Source organism: Cryptomeria japonica, chromosome 7 (assembly GCF_030272615.1).
Source record: "Cryptomeria japonica chromosome 7, Sugi_1.0, whole genome shotgun sequence".
NCBI classification, from domain to species: domain Eukaryota; kingdom Viridiplantae; phylum Streptophyta; class Pinopsida; order Cupressales; family Cupressaceae; genus Cryptomeria; species Cryptomeria japonica.
In genome coordinates, this window is record NC_081411.1 from 262,881,265 (window position 1) to 262,896,710 (window position 15,446).

The following is a 15,446-nucleotide window of genomic DNA, read 5'->3' on the forward strand; positions in this document are numbered from 1 at the left end:
TTTGTTAAACTTTGGACCTTCCCTCTTCATCATTACAACTAGATATTTCCCTCAAGCGGTTAAGCTTACAACATAGAGGACCTGGAGGATGCTCTAATACCAATTGATTACTTAATGATGAATGAATAGTACCAAACTAGTACTAAGAGCGGGGGTGAATCAGTACAGGCAAAAACTCAACCTTAAATCGGTTTGTCAACTAACACTTATGCACTGATAGACAAACAGCAGCACCGGTCCTTCAATAGAGTTCAACTGGCAAAACACAGTGTAACTAAGATGAGCAAAGACTGGTTGACACTTATCTTCTCATATAATCTAACTCTTCATTCCCATTTCACTCTAATGCATGAACAAGCAATCTACCATCAAAGATGTACATATTACAGCAAGATCAACATGCATCACCATTTAATCAGAGAACAAGCATAACATCACATGAAGAAAACATCACACATGACACACATATTTTTCACATGGAAACCCAACTAGGAAAAACCACAGTGGGGATGACTACCCACAAGCTTGTTTTTGAACTCTTTGGAAGTCCGCTCTGTTAGGAGCCTTGTCTGGTTAAAGACAGATACAATAGGTTTTGTTAGGAACCGATCCTGTTAGGGATCACCCGGTTAAGGGATGGCTACAATACCCGATTAAGGGTTAAACCATGTTAAGGGTACCTTGTTAGAGGATTTCAAGAACTCAATAGCTAAAGGATACCAATGACTCAGTAGCTTCGAGTTACCCTGTTAGAGGATTTTCAACAAGTTGGTTAAGGCTACCCTATTAGGGGATTTCACAACTGTTGAAGTAGTTAAAGATCAATAAGTATATCAATGACCTGATAATAGCACTCAATGCCAATGCAGATCTGCTTAAGCTCCTCTTCACCTTCTACACTTACACTCTGCAGATATGACTTCTCTCCTCTGGTCTGGAAAGAATCACGTATCTCTTCTCTTAGATACACACACACAACTTTTGCCAACAACCCTTGAAAGAATCACAACATCGACCTTATAGGACAACAGACAGGTCGGTAGCATAAACCCTAAACCCTAGACCTGTTAGATTAAGGAATTCAAATGGTTCAATCCTAACCGTTGATCATACTATATTGAATGCAACAGTCTTGATCCAATCTCAAGACATTCTCCATCATTCGTTTTCTACCGATTTCATGGTGGTTGATAACCCATCACACGTTATCACCATTTACAGACTTCGTACATTCCCGAGGTAGATAGGAACACTCTTCTTTATGCAAGATCCTTCACGTGCACAAGGCTTACGTGGCAACACTATCTGATCTTCATTATCATGCTAACTTCATCACATAAAGATCATCAATTGAGTCACACATGCTTGAGATACTCCAACCAGAAATCCTAAAGAGGAAAGTACCTACCAACCGGTAGTCATACAATGCTTCCATGTCCCAGTTCCCATGACTACATTCCAGTTCACCTTCACATGTCGGTTCACCTTGAACAAATATACCGCTTTACTTTAGCATATATACCAGTTCTCACATATGTCGGTTATCTCTTCATATCACATATTGACATCAATGATAACATACAATATCATTATGTCCTCATACCAGTTCACATAATGCCAATAGGTTTTTCCCTATTTGGATTTTCACGTTAAATCTGGTGTTAAATGTGTTATGATGTTTTCAATTTATCAGTTTATGAGTTTGAATGATTTACAATCTAGGTTGCATATTGAAGTAAAGGGTACCGAGGTTGAATCTGATGAATATATTGAATTGTGAGTTTATATGATTCACCCCCCCTCTCATCTTTCTAACAAATCATGCAAGAGTTATCTCTAATTTTCCTTCTAGTTAGTACCCCAGCATCCTTATCCCCAATAATTTGCTTAGGACTCTGATTCGGTCTCACATATCTAGGAATAACATGTTCATTCTCATCAAGTTCAACTTCTTTATTATCTTCTTCCTCTGAATTTTTGTTTTGGTTGAACAAGTACATGAGGATTTTCTTTACTGGTTTTTGATTTAACAGTTTCAGGTTCCAAAAGCAAAATGCAAGGATCTTCATCCTTTCTCTCTGAATAGGTTCCTTCTTGTGAAATTTCAGGACATTCATCTACATGAACATCAGCACTCTCAACAATTCTCTGTGTCTGGTTGTTGAAGTATTTGTAGGTCTTACTTTTGGTGAAATAGCCAAGAAACTCTTAGCTTCAAACTTTCTTATGTAATCACCTCTTTTGATAAAACATTTACTACCAAAAAACTTAAAATAGCTAACACCGGGTGATCTTCCATACCAGTACTGATAAGGTGTCTTGTTCTTGCCTCTTTTCACCAAAACTTGGTTCATTGTGTAGACCGTTGTACTTAAAGCTTCTCTCCAAAATGTTTTTGCTACATTTCCTTGTATCAACATAGTTCTAGCTGCTTCAACCACTGACCAATTGTTCCTTTCTATTAGACCATTCTGATGTGGTGTCCTTGGTGCAGAAAGCTGCCGCTTGATACCATTCTCATCACAATACTTAGTGAATTCCTTAGAAGTAAATTCACCGCCTTGATCTATTATCAGACATTTTATCTTTTTACCACTCTCTTTCTCAACTAAGGCTCTGAATGCGTTGAATTTACCAAAAGCTTCATTCTTATCCTTCAAGAATGTGACCCACATCATCCTTGAACAATCATCAGTGAGGATCATAAAATATCTATCACCTAAAATGCTTCTAATTCTTATTGGTCCACATAAATCTATATGAACCAAATCTAACAAGTGCTCTGTTGAGAAGGACTTGCTCTTGAAAGTTGAATAATTCATCTTTCCTAACTGACATTCTTTACAAAGAGCATTAGTCGGTTTGTCTAGCTAAGATAGACCTCTTACTATCTTAGACTTACTCATTGCAACAATGTTATCAAAATTTATATGATAAAATCTCCTATGCCAAAGCCAGATATCATCTATTTTTGCAATCAAATAGTTGCTAACTTTAGGATTAAGATGAAATAGATTACCTCTACTCTGTTTCCTGGTTGCAATCAATTCACCTTTGTTGTCAAATATTTTGCACATACCATTTCTAAACTCTAGTGGGTATCCTATGTCATTAAGTTGTGCCACACTCAGAAGATTGTGCTTTAGGCCTTCAACCCAATAGACATCATCAGCACTGCTCTTTCCATTAAGAGAAAAAACTCCCTTACCTTTAACAATACAAGGTGAGTCATTGCCAAATTTGACAACACCGCCATCAAATTCCTTCAAGGAAATAAATTTACTCTGATCATCAGTCATGTGATGTGAACAACCACTATCAATGATCCAATCATCAGAGTTATCCATCCTCGATACTAGTGCTTTTTTATTTGATATCTCTTCCTTAATAGATACAAACACAATATCTTCACTAGCATCATCAACAGATTCTTCATCGGTAATACCACTGTCAATAGCAACAAGACAATCTCTCTTGCCTTTACCCTTATACTTCTTAAATTTGTCTCTCTTGTATTTATTTTCACCATTAGGGCAATTAGATGCTATATGACCAATCTTATTGTAAGCAAAACATTTCAACGGTAGCTTACCTCTCTATTTTCTAGTGCCTCTAGGTAGTCATTTTGCCAACTATGCTTCAAGCTCCACTAAATTGTCTTCATCATCAGCATCTCTGTTGGATCTAGATTCGTAGCTATGGTCGGTATCTCTAATTCTTCTCACATATGGGTTAGAGATAGAAGCTCTGAATGTAGATTCTGATTTTTTTACACTACCATCATATCCATTTAGTTCAAAAGCAGTAAGTTTACCAATGATAGAGTCAAGAGTTACCTTTGTTTTGTCAATGGATTTTAGCTCTTGCATAGTTGTAACTCGGATAGCATAGACTGGTAGCAGGGTTCTCAGTACCTTACTGATCACTGTGGCATCTTCCACTTTCCCTCCTGCACTCTTTATTTCACCAATTGTCTCTTTTATCCTTTGACCATACTATTGGATATTCTCACCTTTAGAAATTATCATGTCATCAAATTTTCCTCTTAAACTCTCCTCTTTAGCAATCTTAACATGTTCATCACCATTATAAATCTCTTCAAGTTTTGTCACTGTTATAAATCTCTTCAAGTTTTGTCAATACTTCATATGCAATTTCAAGACCATGAACATCTACATATTCAACATCAGACAGGGAACTGATAATGCCTCTCACGCTTGATGATTCTCTTGTTGTTCTTTCTTCTGCTCATCAGTCAGAGTTCCAGAAGGTGCAGTATACTTAGTTTCTATATGATCCCAATACTGACTTCCCAGACTCTTAATGTAAATCTTCATTCTTTCACTCCATATCCTATAGTTATCTTTGTTCAACTTCAGACCTTCTTTCTTCATCATGATCTACAAGATCTTTTCCTCAAGCTGTTAGGCTTTAGGTTAAAGAGGACCTGAGCTGCTATGATACCAATTGATGGTATGATGAAATAATAAGTATCCGGTAGAATACTAAGGTGGGGTGAATCGTATACTGAGAAACTGATAGAAACTCCCAAACTCAAATTCAAACTCACAAATAAAACTTTCACTTACCAAGATCAATACTCAACATCAACCAACATCAACTGGTTTGATTGTTATGACAATTTAACAGTAAACAACTTCAATCTTGTAAACATAAAAAATGCTTAATCATATGTCAATATATTCATCTCTCAATGCTTCCAAATATCATGCCTTATCAAAACTTAATCAAATCAACAAATAAGAACATAACCACAAAAGCATTCACCACTTGACACAAATATTTATACGTGGAAAACCCAAATAAGTAAAAACCACGGTGAGATGAGACTCACTAGGGTAGCTATCTGAACTCTTCTGAAGTTCACCCTGTTACGAGCCAAACCTGTTAAAGCTTTTACAATAAGTCTTGTTAAGAACTAATTTTGGTTAGGAATCACCCGATTAAGGGATTTACAAAATATGCCTTGATGAAAAGCACAATACCCTGTTAGGAGTAACCTCGCTGGAGGATTTCAGAATCCAAACTAATGGACCACCTTGTTAGAGGATTTAGAAAGTAACCAAGCTTGTTAGAGCTTACTCGTTTAGGGGATTTCAATTTCTACTGTAATTGTTAGAAAACAATAGGTTTTCTTGATCTGTCTGAATAGCACTGCATCTTCTTGATTAGATTCTTCTTAAGCTTCAATTTGCCTTTACTCAAACTACAGATCCATCCACCGGTTAGGCAACCACACACTCAACTGGTTTTTGCCAATCTTGTCAACTTTTTCAACACTTAACAAAACAATATCATCGACCTTAAATATAAATCAACTAGGTCAGTAACACAACAAAAACTTAATTCTCATCATAGAGATTACAAAAAAGTCAATATAATCTTGACCGTTAGAAATCATAACAATCTCTTCACATTCTTCAAGAAAATTCCAACCGCTCTGTTATCACTGCTTCATCAGACTTTGTAACTCATCATGCGTTATGCATTAGATGTAATCCACTTTTCTCCTTTCCAAGATAACAAATGCACCAAATCAATTCTGAACTTATCCTCATACAATGATTGGATGTGTCTCCATCATTACCACTCAACTTTAAATCTTAAACCAACAAACTTGATCAGATAGGGTTTAACAGAAAACAACTAGTAGGGTTTACCGGTTACATAACACAGAATGGTTTAACCCTTTACACCAGTTCAACTTACAACCTACCATATACCAGTTTACAACATCTTCCTTAAGTTTATCATATCAGTTACAAGACAATAGCAACAACAATAATAACAGTAGCAATATCATGAATATCATTCACCAGTTCAATTGACATCAATGACAACATATCATTAATGCACTCTATATGCAAAATGCCAACACAAAAGTTTCTTCCTCTTCCTCATGAATCCTCTTCTTCATGAATCTCATCCTTGGCAGAAATAAATTATGCTACAACACAATATTCGGGTGAATGGGGTGATTGATAAGTAACACACCAAGGTGTATCTTCCACCATGTTCACTGAACGTTTCTATAATGCGTCGGGAGTTTGATGTTCCTATTTACCATTTTACTGTTGAAAAGGTTTTCCATCCTTCCAAATTGTATTGTAAGGATAATCCTGCAATCTTGGTGGTCTATTAAATTTATTAAAATTTGGCTTTTCTGGTACAGAACCCTTGTCTTTTTTTGCCATAGTTAATTTCAAATCCTTCAAGGTATTAAGAACTTTTTCCCATATTTCTTCCTCTTTAGGTTTTGTGCCTAAAGACTTGTCAATTTTATCTTTGGCACTCCTAGAAAATCTAGGATCCTCTCTCCTTCCAAGATTACCTGAAGCTCTTCTATTTCCCTCAACATTTAGAGCTATCCTAAATGCATCTCTCAGAGTTTGAGGATATTTATCTCTAAGAATATATGTCATTTTTGCATCAAATGCATTCATATATGTGGTCAGAAAAACATTATCATCCAACCTTAAAACTTGAAACAACTTATCCATAGCTTTCTGAAATCTGACATTGAAATCAGACACATCCTCATTCAATGACTTCTTAATGTTATTGAACGCATTTAACATGAAGCTAGGATTTGTTTTATCACCATACTACTCCTTAAAAATTCTCTCAAATTCTTCTCAAGAGCTAATACTTGCAGTTGGCAATCCTCTATACCAATCCCTAGCATCCTCTGTCAGAGATTGCACAAATAATTTCATAACAACATTCTCATGCTCCACCTCATAGTCATTCAACTTATCATTGAATGCCCTCAGGTGTTCTTGGCCAATTATAGCATTATTGTCTATGAACTTACTAAATTTATCCCTTAAGTCATTTGGGATAACATTAGGATACCCAAGGATCCCATCAAAACGTAAATGCCTATATCTCTCTAGGTGAATAGGTCTTCTTTGAATTTTCCTTACTGTAGCTCGTCCTGCAACATTTGTTGTGGTATTAGCTGCAATTACATCTATTCTAGTGCTAACCCCTACAGCAGTATTAAAATCTTTAGAAAGTTGGGGTTGACTACTACTTTGAGTAGTCGCTTGCCTTTCCTGCTCAATAACTGGAATTCCAATGTTCTAAGTATTCTGGACATTTTGGGATGGAATACTCACAATGACATTTGGTGTTGTACCAGAAATAGCCTAAGTTTTTGATGGGCCAGTAATGATTGAAGCATTGTTTAATGTTGATAACTTAAAGAAATCAATTTTCCTTTTCATCTTTACATTTGAGGCTTCCATTTCAATTCTTTTGCAAGAGTTTCATTTTCTATTCTAGTTGTTTCTAGCTCAATGTCAATTTGGGATAACTTTCGACTTAGATCTAGGATAGTTGAATATTTTTTATTATTTATCTTAACACCAATCTTTTGTTTTCCTTTATCCAGATCTAATTTAGGAATCTGAATATTTGGTTAACTAAGATCTACTAACCTCTGGTTATCCATATTACTCTTAGTCTTTTCCTTTGTGATATTTTCATATTTCTTATCTAAAATCTCTCTTAAAATAGGGCCATCAACACTAGGCTTGGCATTTTCATGAGCAAAGGCTTTGAGTGTTGCTAATTGTCTTGTAAGACCATCTCTCTCTATCACAACTCTAATAACTTCATATTCCTTGTCCTTTTCTCTTTTACTTCTCAAGTCTATCTATTCTTGAAGTTCTCTTCTCAATGTGTCTATGTCTCCAAAAAATTTTTCTGGACCTGGTAGAGTTATCTCAGATCCGGAAATATCATCTAAATCAATCAATTTCACATTATCTTGTTCTTGTATTGACTCATAACCAGGAGAAAAAATTATTGTGAGACCTGGAGGAGGAGGTAAACCAGTAGAATTTTCTCATTGGTGACTTCTACTTCTATTCTGACCTCTTGTCTTTTATGAATACTGAACTTGAGTGCATTATTTCCTATGTGGTTGCATTTCCTCTTGAATAGGTGTATCAAATAAGGAATTAAAAAATCCTACACTATCTGATTCAGAACTTTTAGAAGATGATGCATGAACCTTAGGAATAGGATTTAACTGTGACTTACTTGCATTCTTGTGCTTAGGCTTCCATAATGAGGGAGCGATGCTTGCATCTGCATTTCTTCTTGTTCCCTGTCTTTGTGGAGCTAGATGAAGCTCTTCCATTTTTTCTTCAGGATGCAGCCTCATGTGACCTCTGGTGTTCTTTGCATTACTCATAGTAGAAGAGTCCTTCAAAAATTTGTTATAAATATTCAAAAATATACACACTAGCGTAGAAACCTCATAGTCGCCACCCAAATTGCTTTGGGATATCAAATAATATACTACTTGATAATCTTTGGAAGAAATTTGTGAACCTTGTTCACAAATCAGAATATCTTTCTCATGAAAACGTAGAACACCTTTTTCATAGGAAACCATTAAACAAAAACACAAAACCATGGGCTCAACCATCAAATCACAGAGATACCATGAAAACCTCTTCTATATATTAAACAAAACCTTTTTAGCCAAAGACTCTTTACGGTTCAATATCCCCTGCAGAGTCGTTATTTTTCGTTGGTGCCCAAAAATGGGTTTACATTAACACGAGGCAAAGACCAAGTTGTTTTCATCTAAAATATCTATGGACAACCACTTTCAACTATTAATATTCATCAAACTTGGAGCAACAATAACAAGCATACAAGATACTTCTGCACTTTAGTCTCTGCAAAACCAGGGAGGGTGATCCCCATGCCAATTTGTGATTTCTATGCCACACTCACAAGTTATACATGAAACCAAGCATATAATCTTATACAAAGAATCAACAGAAAGGGAGAATTCTTAGGAATGGCAAAGTCCTCAGTGATCCTCAACCAGTTTGGAACATGTGATGATTAACACACATGACAACATTCATGTAAATGAAAATATTCTGATATTCAACAGGTTATAGCAAACAAGTGGTGATTCCGAATAGAAAATCAACACCAAGGTATTCACTTAGATATGATCAGTGCCTTATTCCATTGGGTACATGAGTTCATACTACATAAAATGCACTTCCAATAGAATTCATCTCAAAACATATAAACCTAAGATAATATTGTCTTGCAATACATCATATTCGCAATCCCAACCCAAAACTACTTATCAAAATCCCTATGAATATCCCTACCATTCTATAATTTTACTCAAGCATTTAATTAGCCCCTTAGACCAAAGCATGAACAAAAAATGCATACACCACAATAGTGCAATGAATGATAAAATCCTTGATGATATGCATTCAAAACATGATAGAACAATACATTGGAGAGAAATGAGTTTGAATTATATTTCTATTGAATAATTTGGCTATCTTTGTAAGAATACAATTCATACATAACTCCTTCAAGAACTTCTCTTATTGGAAACAGAAATTCGAAACACTCAAGAGACCAAAAATTTGAACCACGTCTCATAGTCCTGAATTCCCTTTTATAATAAACAAGGGAGCAAACAAGCTTCAGGATAGAGGAGACACCTGTCATCTCAAAATGATTATACATAATTGCATTCTATTACATAAACATTCATCCTTGATTTCTCTTATGCAAGATCAAAGTCTATGACCACCTTCTTTAAAACTCGTGATGAATATTACTACCATTTATGTTATACAGGTTCAAAAATAGCTGCCACTAAAAGACAAAAATGGTTATGCATATTGTTTACAACCTTTATTCATCATTTAGATACATACTACTCCACGCATTGTAGTCTTCATCGAATGGCCAATCAAAACTCATGACTTCATCAGCTTTTGCCCTGTATGGAATATATTTAATGGCTACTTGGTTTGCCTATCTTTCAAAAGTTTCAAAAAATGATCATGTGGCAATTATTTTATCAACATCCAAGAAGAAAGAATAGACTATGGTGAGACTTTTGCACTTGTGGCAAGACTTGAGGGAGTGACAACATTGTTGGCATATGTTGCTTACAAAAATTTCAAGGTATATCAAATGGATGTTAAATCTGCATTTTTGAATGGTATACTAGAAGAAGAAGTTTATATTGAACAAGCTGAAGGATTTATTGAAGAGAAGAATAAAGATCAGGTATGTAAGTTGAACAAAGCATTATATGGCCTGAAGCAAGCACCTAGAGCATGGTATGAAATATTGCATTTTTATCTAATCAAGATTGGTTTTATGAGGACAAGTGAAAACAACAACATGTATATGAAGAATGATGAGGAAAATGGAATACTGATTTCAGCCATATTTGTTGATGATATTATCTTTTGTGGAAATGACTCTTTATGCAAGAACTTTGGAAATGAAATGTGCAAAGAATTTGAGATGTCATTAATCGGTGAAATAAAGTATTTTATAGGTTTGCAAATACTGCAAATGAAAAATGAGATTTTCATTACTCAATCCAAGTATATAAAGGAAATCTTGAAGAAATTTGGAATGCAGGATTCTAAATCTGTAAGTACTCCTATGACTACTAATTGTAAACTATCAAAGAATGATGAATCTGCATCTGTTGATGAGACACTTTACCTATCTATGATTGAAAGTTACAATATGTAGTTCACAGTAGGCCTGATATAGCACATGCAGTAGGTATAGCTGCAAGATTTTCTGCAGATCCCAAATAAACCCATATGCCATCAATCAAGAGAATTTTCAGATACTTAAGAGGCACTAAAGATTATGGTTTAGTATATCAAAAGAGGAATGATTTTGACTTAAAAGTCTATACTGATGTTGATTGGGTAGGAAACATTGATGGTAAGAAAAGCACAAGTGGTGGAGCTTTCTTTTTAGGAGAAAGACTAGTGAATTAGCTTAGCAAGAAACAAGGATGCATTTCACAGTCAATAGTTGAAGCTGAATATGTCGCTGCAGCTCTGAATTGTACCAATATAGCATGGATCAAACAACTGTTGGAAGGTATGAATGAGAAAGTTACCAAGGCAGTAACTATATTCTATGATAATACTAGTGCTATTAATATTTCAAAGAATCCGGTAATGCACTCTAAGACAAAGCATATCTCTATAAAGTACCATTATCTAAGAGAAGAAGTTCAAGAGAAGAAAGTTGTGCTGGAATATATTAGTTCAAAGGAACAAATAGCAAACATCTTCACAAAGCCACTACCAAGGGACACTTTTGAGTATCTCAGAAGCAAGTTAGGGGTCCTACCCCTATCTTCTACTCACTTACAGAGTTTGGTGAAAGCATCAATTCTATGACTCTACAGAATACTATTTATGAGTTGATGTTGATTTACACACTTTAGGAGGTTGCCTAAAGTTGTGCAGGAAATAGTGAATGAAGACAAGTTGCTCTGACCGAGACTTAGATGATACATTTGTATATGTTTTAACTACAAGGAAATTAATTCACAAGGGAAGAAATCATCAATTATTTTTACTTTTTGGCATTGTTGACAAAGGGGGAGAAGACTAATAGGACAAGATAGGAGAAGACTAATGACTGGGGGAGAAAGTTTGTAGGAGATGTTTACAGCTCAAGGTTAATAGCAAATAGTTTTATAGCAATCTGAATCTGAATCAATTGAAATGAATCAAGTTGGTATTGCCATTAAAGTTGGTATTGCCATCAATGCCAAAGGGGGAGATTGTTGGCATTACAATAAGATTGAGAAGATTGTTGAAAATAAATGATATAATTGATAAAGGATGATTATTGTCTTAATATTATTATTTTGTCATTGATGTCAAGCAATTGATTTTCTGATTCAATATGATGTTGCCATATCTTAATGAGTATGTTGATAAGTATAAAGATGTCGGTAAGTGACATAGAAAAGATGAGAATGAAGGGGAGTAATAAGTTATTCAATGGGCAACTATTACCGAGTTAGACAGTGACAAGATTATGTTGTTTTGATTATTTTGATATGCTATATATGTGTATTCAAAGACTAAACAAGAAGGAGAAAATATTTCATGCAATAGAATGAGTAAAGGTTTAATAATATTCTATGTTACCAAGCAATGAAGCTAGTTGGTAAACCCTAAGGTTATCGATATCAGTTAATGAAGGCAGAATGTCTACCGAGTAAAAGTTCAGTATTAACCGAGTAACAACCAAGCAGTAACAAAACGCATTGGATGAAATAAGAGCATTATTAAATGAAGGATGCCAATGAACTAGAGATGTATAAATGATTGGTATTTCATGCAAGAAGTTTGTTGAGGATCTATGACAATGAAAATACAAGAGTCAGATCTACAGGGCAGATTGAATGGTCATAACCTAGCACAAGTACCAAGGAAGGAATGCAAGTTCCAAGGCATGATAAAATGTTTTTCAGATCGAAGGATTCAATGAACGTAGTTAAGTATGATGATCTGATGGCTAAGATTGATCATGGGAAATGTGATCAAGGAGATTAAGCGGTTAGGAATTGCTTATAAATAAAGAATAGTTTTAGAACAAAGGAAGTGGGAAAACTGGAAGCACGGTGATGCTACAGAGGTGATTAGCGAGTACAGAAGATTGAAGATCTGATTGTAGAATAGATTGAGAAGCCTAGCAAGGAGAAAGATAAGTCTTATGACAAGATTATCTTGAGTACATTGAGCACATAGAATCTGCTTTAGCATTTCAGATGTGAAGTTGCAGATATATTTTATTACTGTTATTTATTTTGTAAGTGATAGGAAATCTCTTAACCAAGTGGACGTAACAGTCTTATTTGTAAATCCTCTAGCAAGGTAACATTCTAATTGAGTGTTTGAAATCCTTTGACAAGGTCACTTCTAAAAAAGTGAAGATCCTAGCAGATCTGAGGGAAATCCCTTAACCGAGTCACATCTAGCAATGTGTATGTAATCTTTAATAGGATTTGCTTTTAACCGAGCATACTCTAGAAGAGTATATTTTCTTAGTGGGTCTGAAATCCCATGGTGGTTTATCCCTATTTGGGTTTCCACATTAAATCTAGTGTTAAATGTGTTATGATGTTTTAAGTTTATCAGTTTATGAGTTTGAATGATTTACAGTCTAGGTTGCATATTGAAGTAAAGGCTACCGAGGTTGAATCTGATGAATATATTGAATTGTGAGTTTATATGATTCACCCCCCCCCTCTCATCTTTCTAACAGATCATGCAAGAGTTATCTCTAATTTTCCTTCTAGTTAGTACTCCAACATCCTTATCCCTAATAATCTGCTCAGGACTCTGATTCCTTGCAATTTACCTTGATATCCTTCAACATTTGCTTCATCCACAAGACTTGAATCCAATTTGTTGCTGCTGCAACATATTTATCTTCTGCACTAGATAAATAAATGCATGATTATTTTTTTCTAATCGATGAAACCAATTTCTTTCCAAGAAAGAAAGCTCCACCAGAAGTGCTCTTACGGTCATCGGTATATATGCCCAATCTGAATTAGTATATACACATAAAGTGAAGTTATCATTTCTAGAGTGCCATAAGCCATATTTTGTTGTTCCTTGCAAATACCGAAATATCCTCTTTACTACACATTCATGATTTTTTTAGGATTACTTTGATATCTTGAATCAATACTTATTGCATTCATAATATCTAGTCTAGTCTGAGTTAGATATAACAAGACACCAATCATAGACTTATACCTTGTCGAATTAATTGGTGCAGATGTGTCTTTGATAGATAATTTCTCACTTGTCACCATAGTACTTACCGGTTTGTAATTATCCATACCAAACTTCTTCAACAATTCCCTTAGATACTTAGTTTGACAGATAAAAATACCTTTGTCAATTTGAGTAATTTGCAAACCTAAGAAAAATCTCATCTCACCAATCATAGACATTTCAAATTCATTCTTGATATTATTAGAGAATTCCATGCACAATTTATCTTCACCTCCAAAAATGATATCATCAACAAATACTTCAATAATCAGAAGATCATCATCGGTGGTTTTAATATAAATTACTGTCAGCGCTACCCTTATTAAAACCAAGCTTCAAAAGATATTTATCCAACCTTGCATACCAATCTCTAGGGGCTTGTTTCAATTCATATAATTATTTCCTTAACCTCCAAACCATATCTTTGTCATCTGTCAGTAAAAATCCATCAAGATGCTCAATGTATACCTCATCCTCAAGTTCACAATTCAAAAATGCACATTTAATATCCATTTGATAGACCTTATAGTTCTTGTATGTTGCATAGGCAAGAAATAGTGTAACAGCTTCAATTCTAGCTACTGGTACAAATGTCTCACCATAATCAATTCCTTCCATTTGAGAATATCCTTTACAAACTAGTCTAGCCTTGTTTCTTACAACTTGACCATCCTCATTTAGTTTGTTTCTGTTGAATGTAGAGACTGGTGTACTTACTTCTTCTCTCCAATAGATGTGAGGCAATTTGGCTTCCATCATCATGGTTCTTGATGCATCCAAAATGGTTCTATTCTTCCTTTCCACTACTCCATTCTACTGAGGAGTCTTGGGTGTAGATAATTATCTTCCAATTCCATTTATCTCACAATAACTATTAAATTCATGAGATGCAAAATCACCACCTTGATCTGATCTCAGACATTTGATTTTCAATCCAGTTTCTATTTCCACCATTGCTTTAAAGATCTTGAATTTATCAAAAACTTCAGACTTCTCCCTTAGAAAATTCACCCACATCATTCTAGAATAATCATCAATTGTTATCATGAAGTACCTATCACCCTGAAAGCTTCTAGTCCTTGTTGGACCACATAAGTCATTATGAATCAAATCAAGCACATCATTAGATTTATCATGTATGCTCTTAAAAGAAGTTCTAACTTTCTTTCCCAATTGACGTTTCTTCGAATCTTGCATTCCTTTTAGGACATCTAGATGCAATATGACCAATCTTATTACATGCAAAACATTTAAAAGGTGTTTTTCCTTCATACTTACTTCTTGTCGGTCCTTTAGGTACTCTTCTAGAAAATAGTGCTTCAAGTTGCTCAAATTCTTCATCCTCTTTCCTCATATCTTCCAATTCTTTTGCATAGAGAGCTCTCCAATCACTTTTGCTGGTAGATGATGATGTATGAGAAGCAGGTTCAGACTTTGCAGCTCCAGAGGGTCCAAATTCTTCAAGCTCAAAAGCAGATAATTTCCCAATCAGAATGTCTATGTTAACTGAAGTGTTTGTCATTGTTTTCAATTCATTAATTGTAGTAGCCTTCATCTTGTAAGTCAGTGGTAGGGCTCTCAAAACTTTAGAAACTATTTCATCTTCACTCTGAGATCCTCCACAACATTGAATTCCCATGACAATCTCATTTACTCTTTCCATAAATGCAACAATTCTTTCATTATCTTCCATCTTCAAGTTCTCATATCTTACCCGGTAACCATCAAGTTTAACAATTTTGACAATACAGTCACCTTCATTCAGAGTTTGCAATTTTTCCCACATAACCTTTACAAATG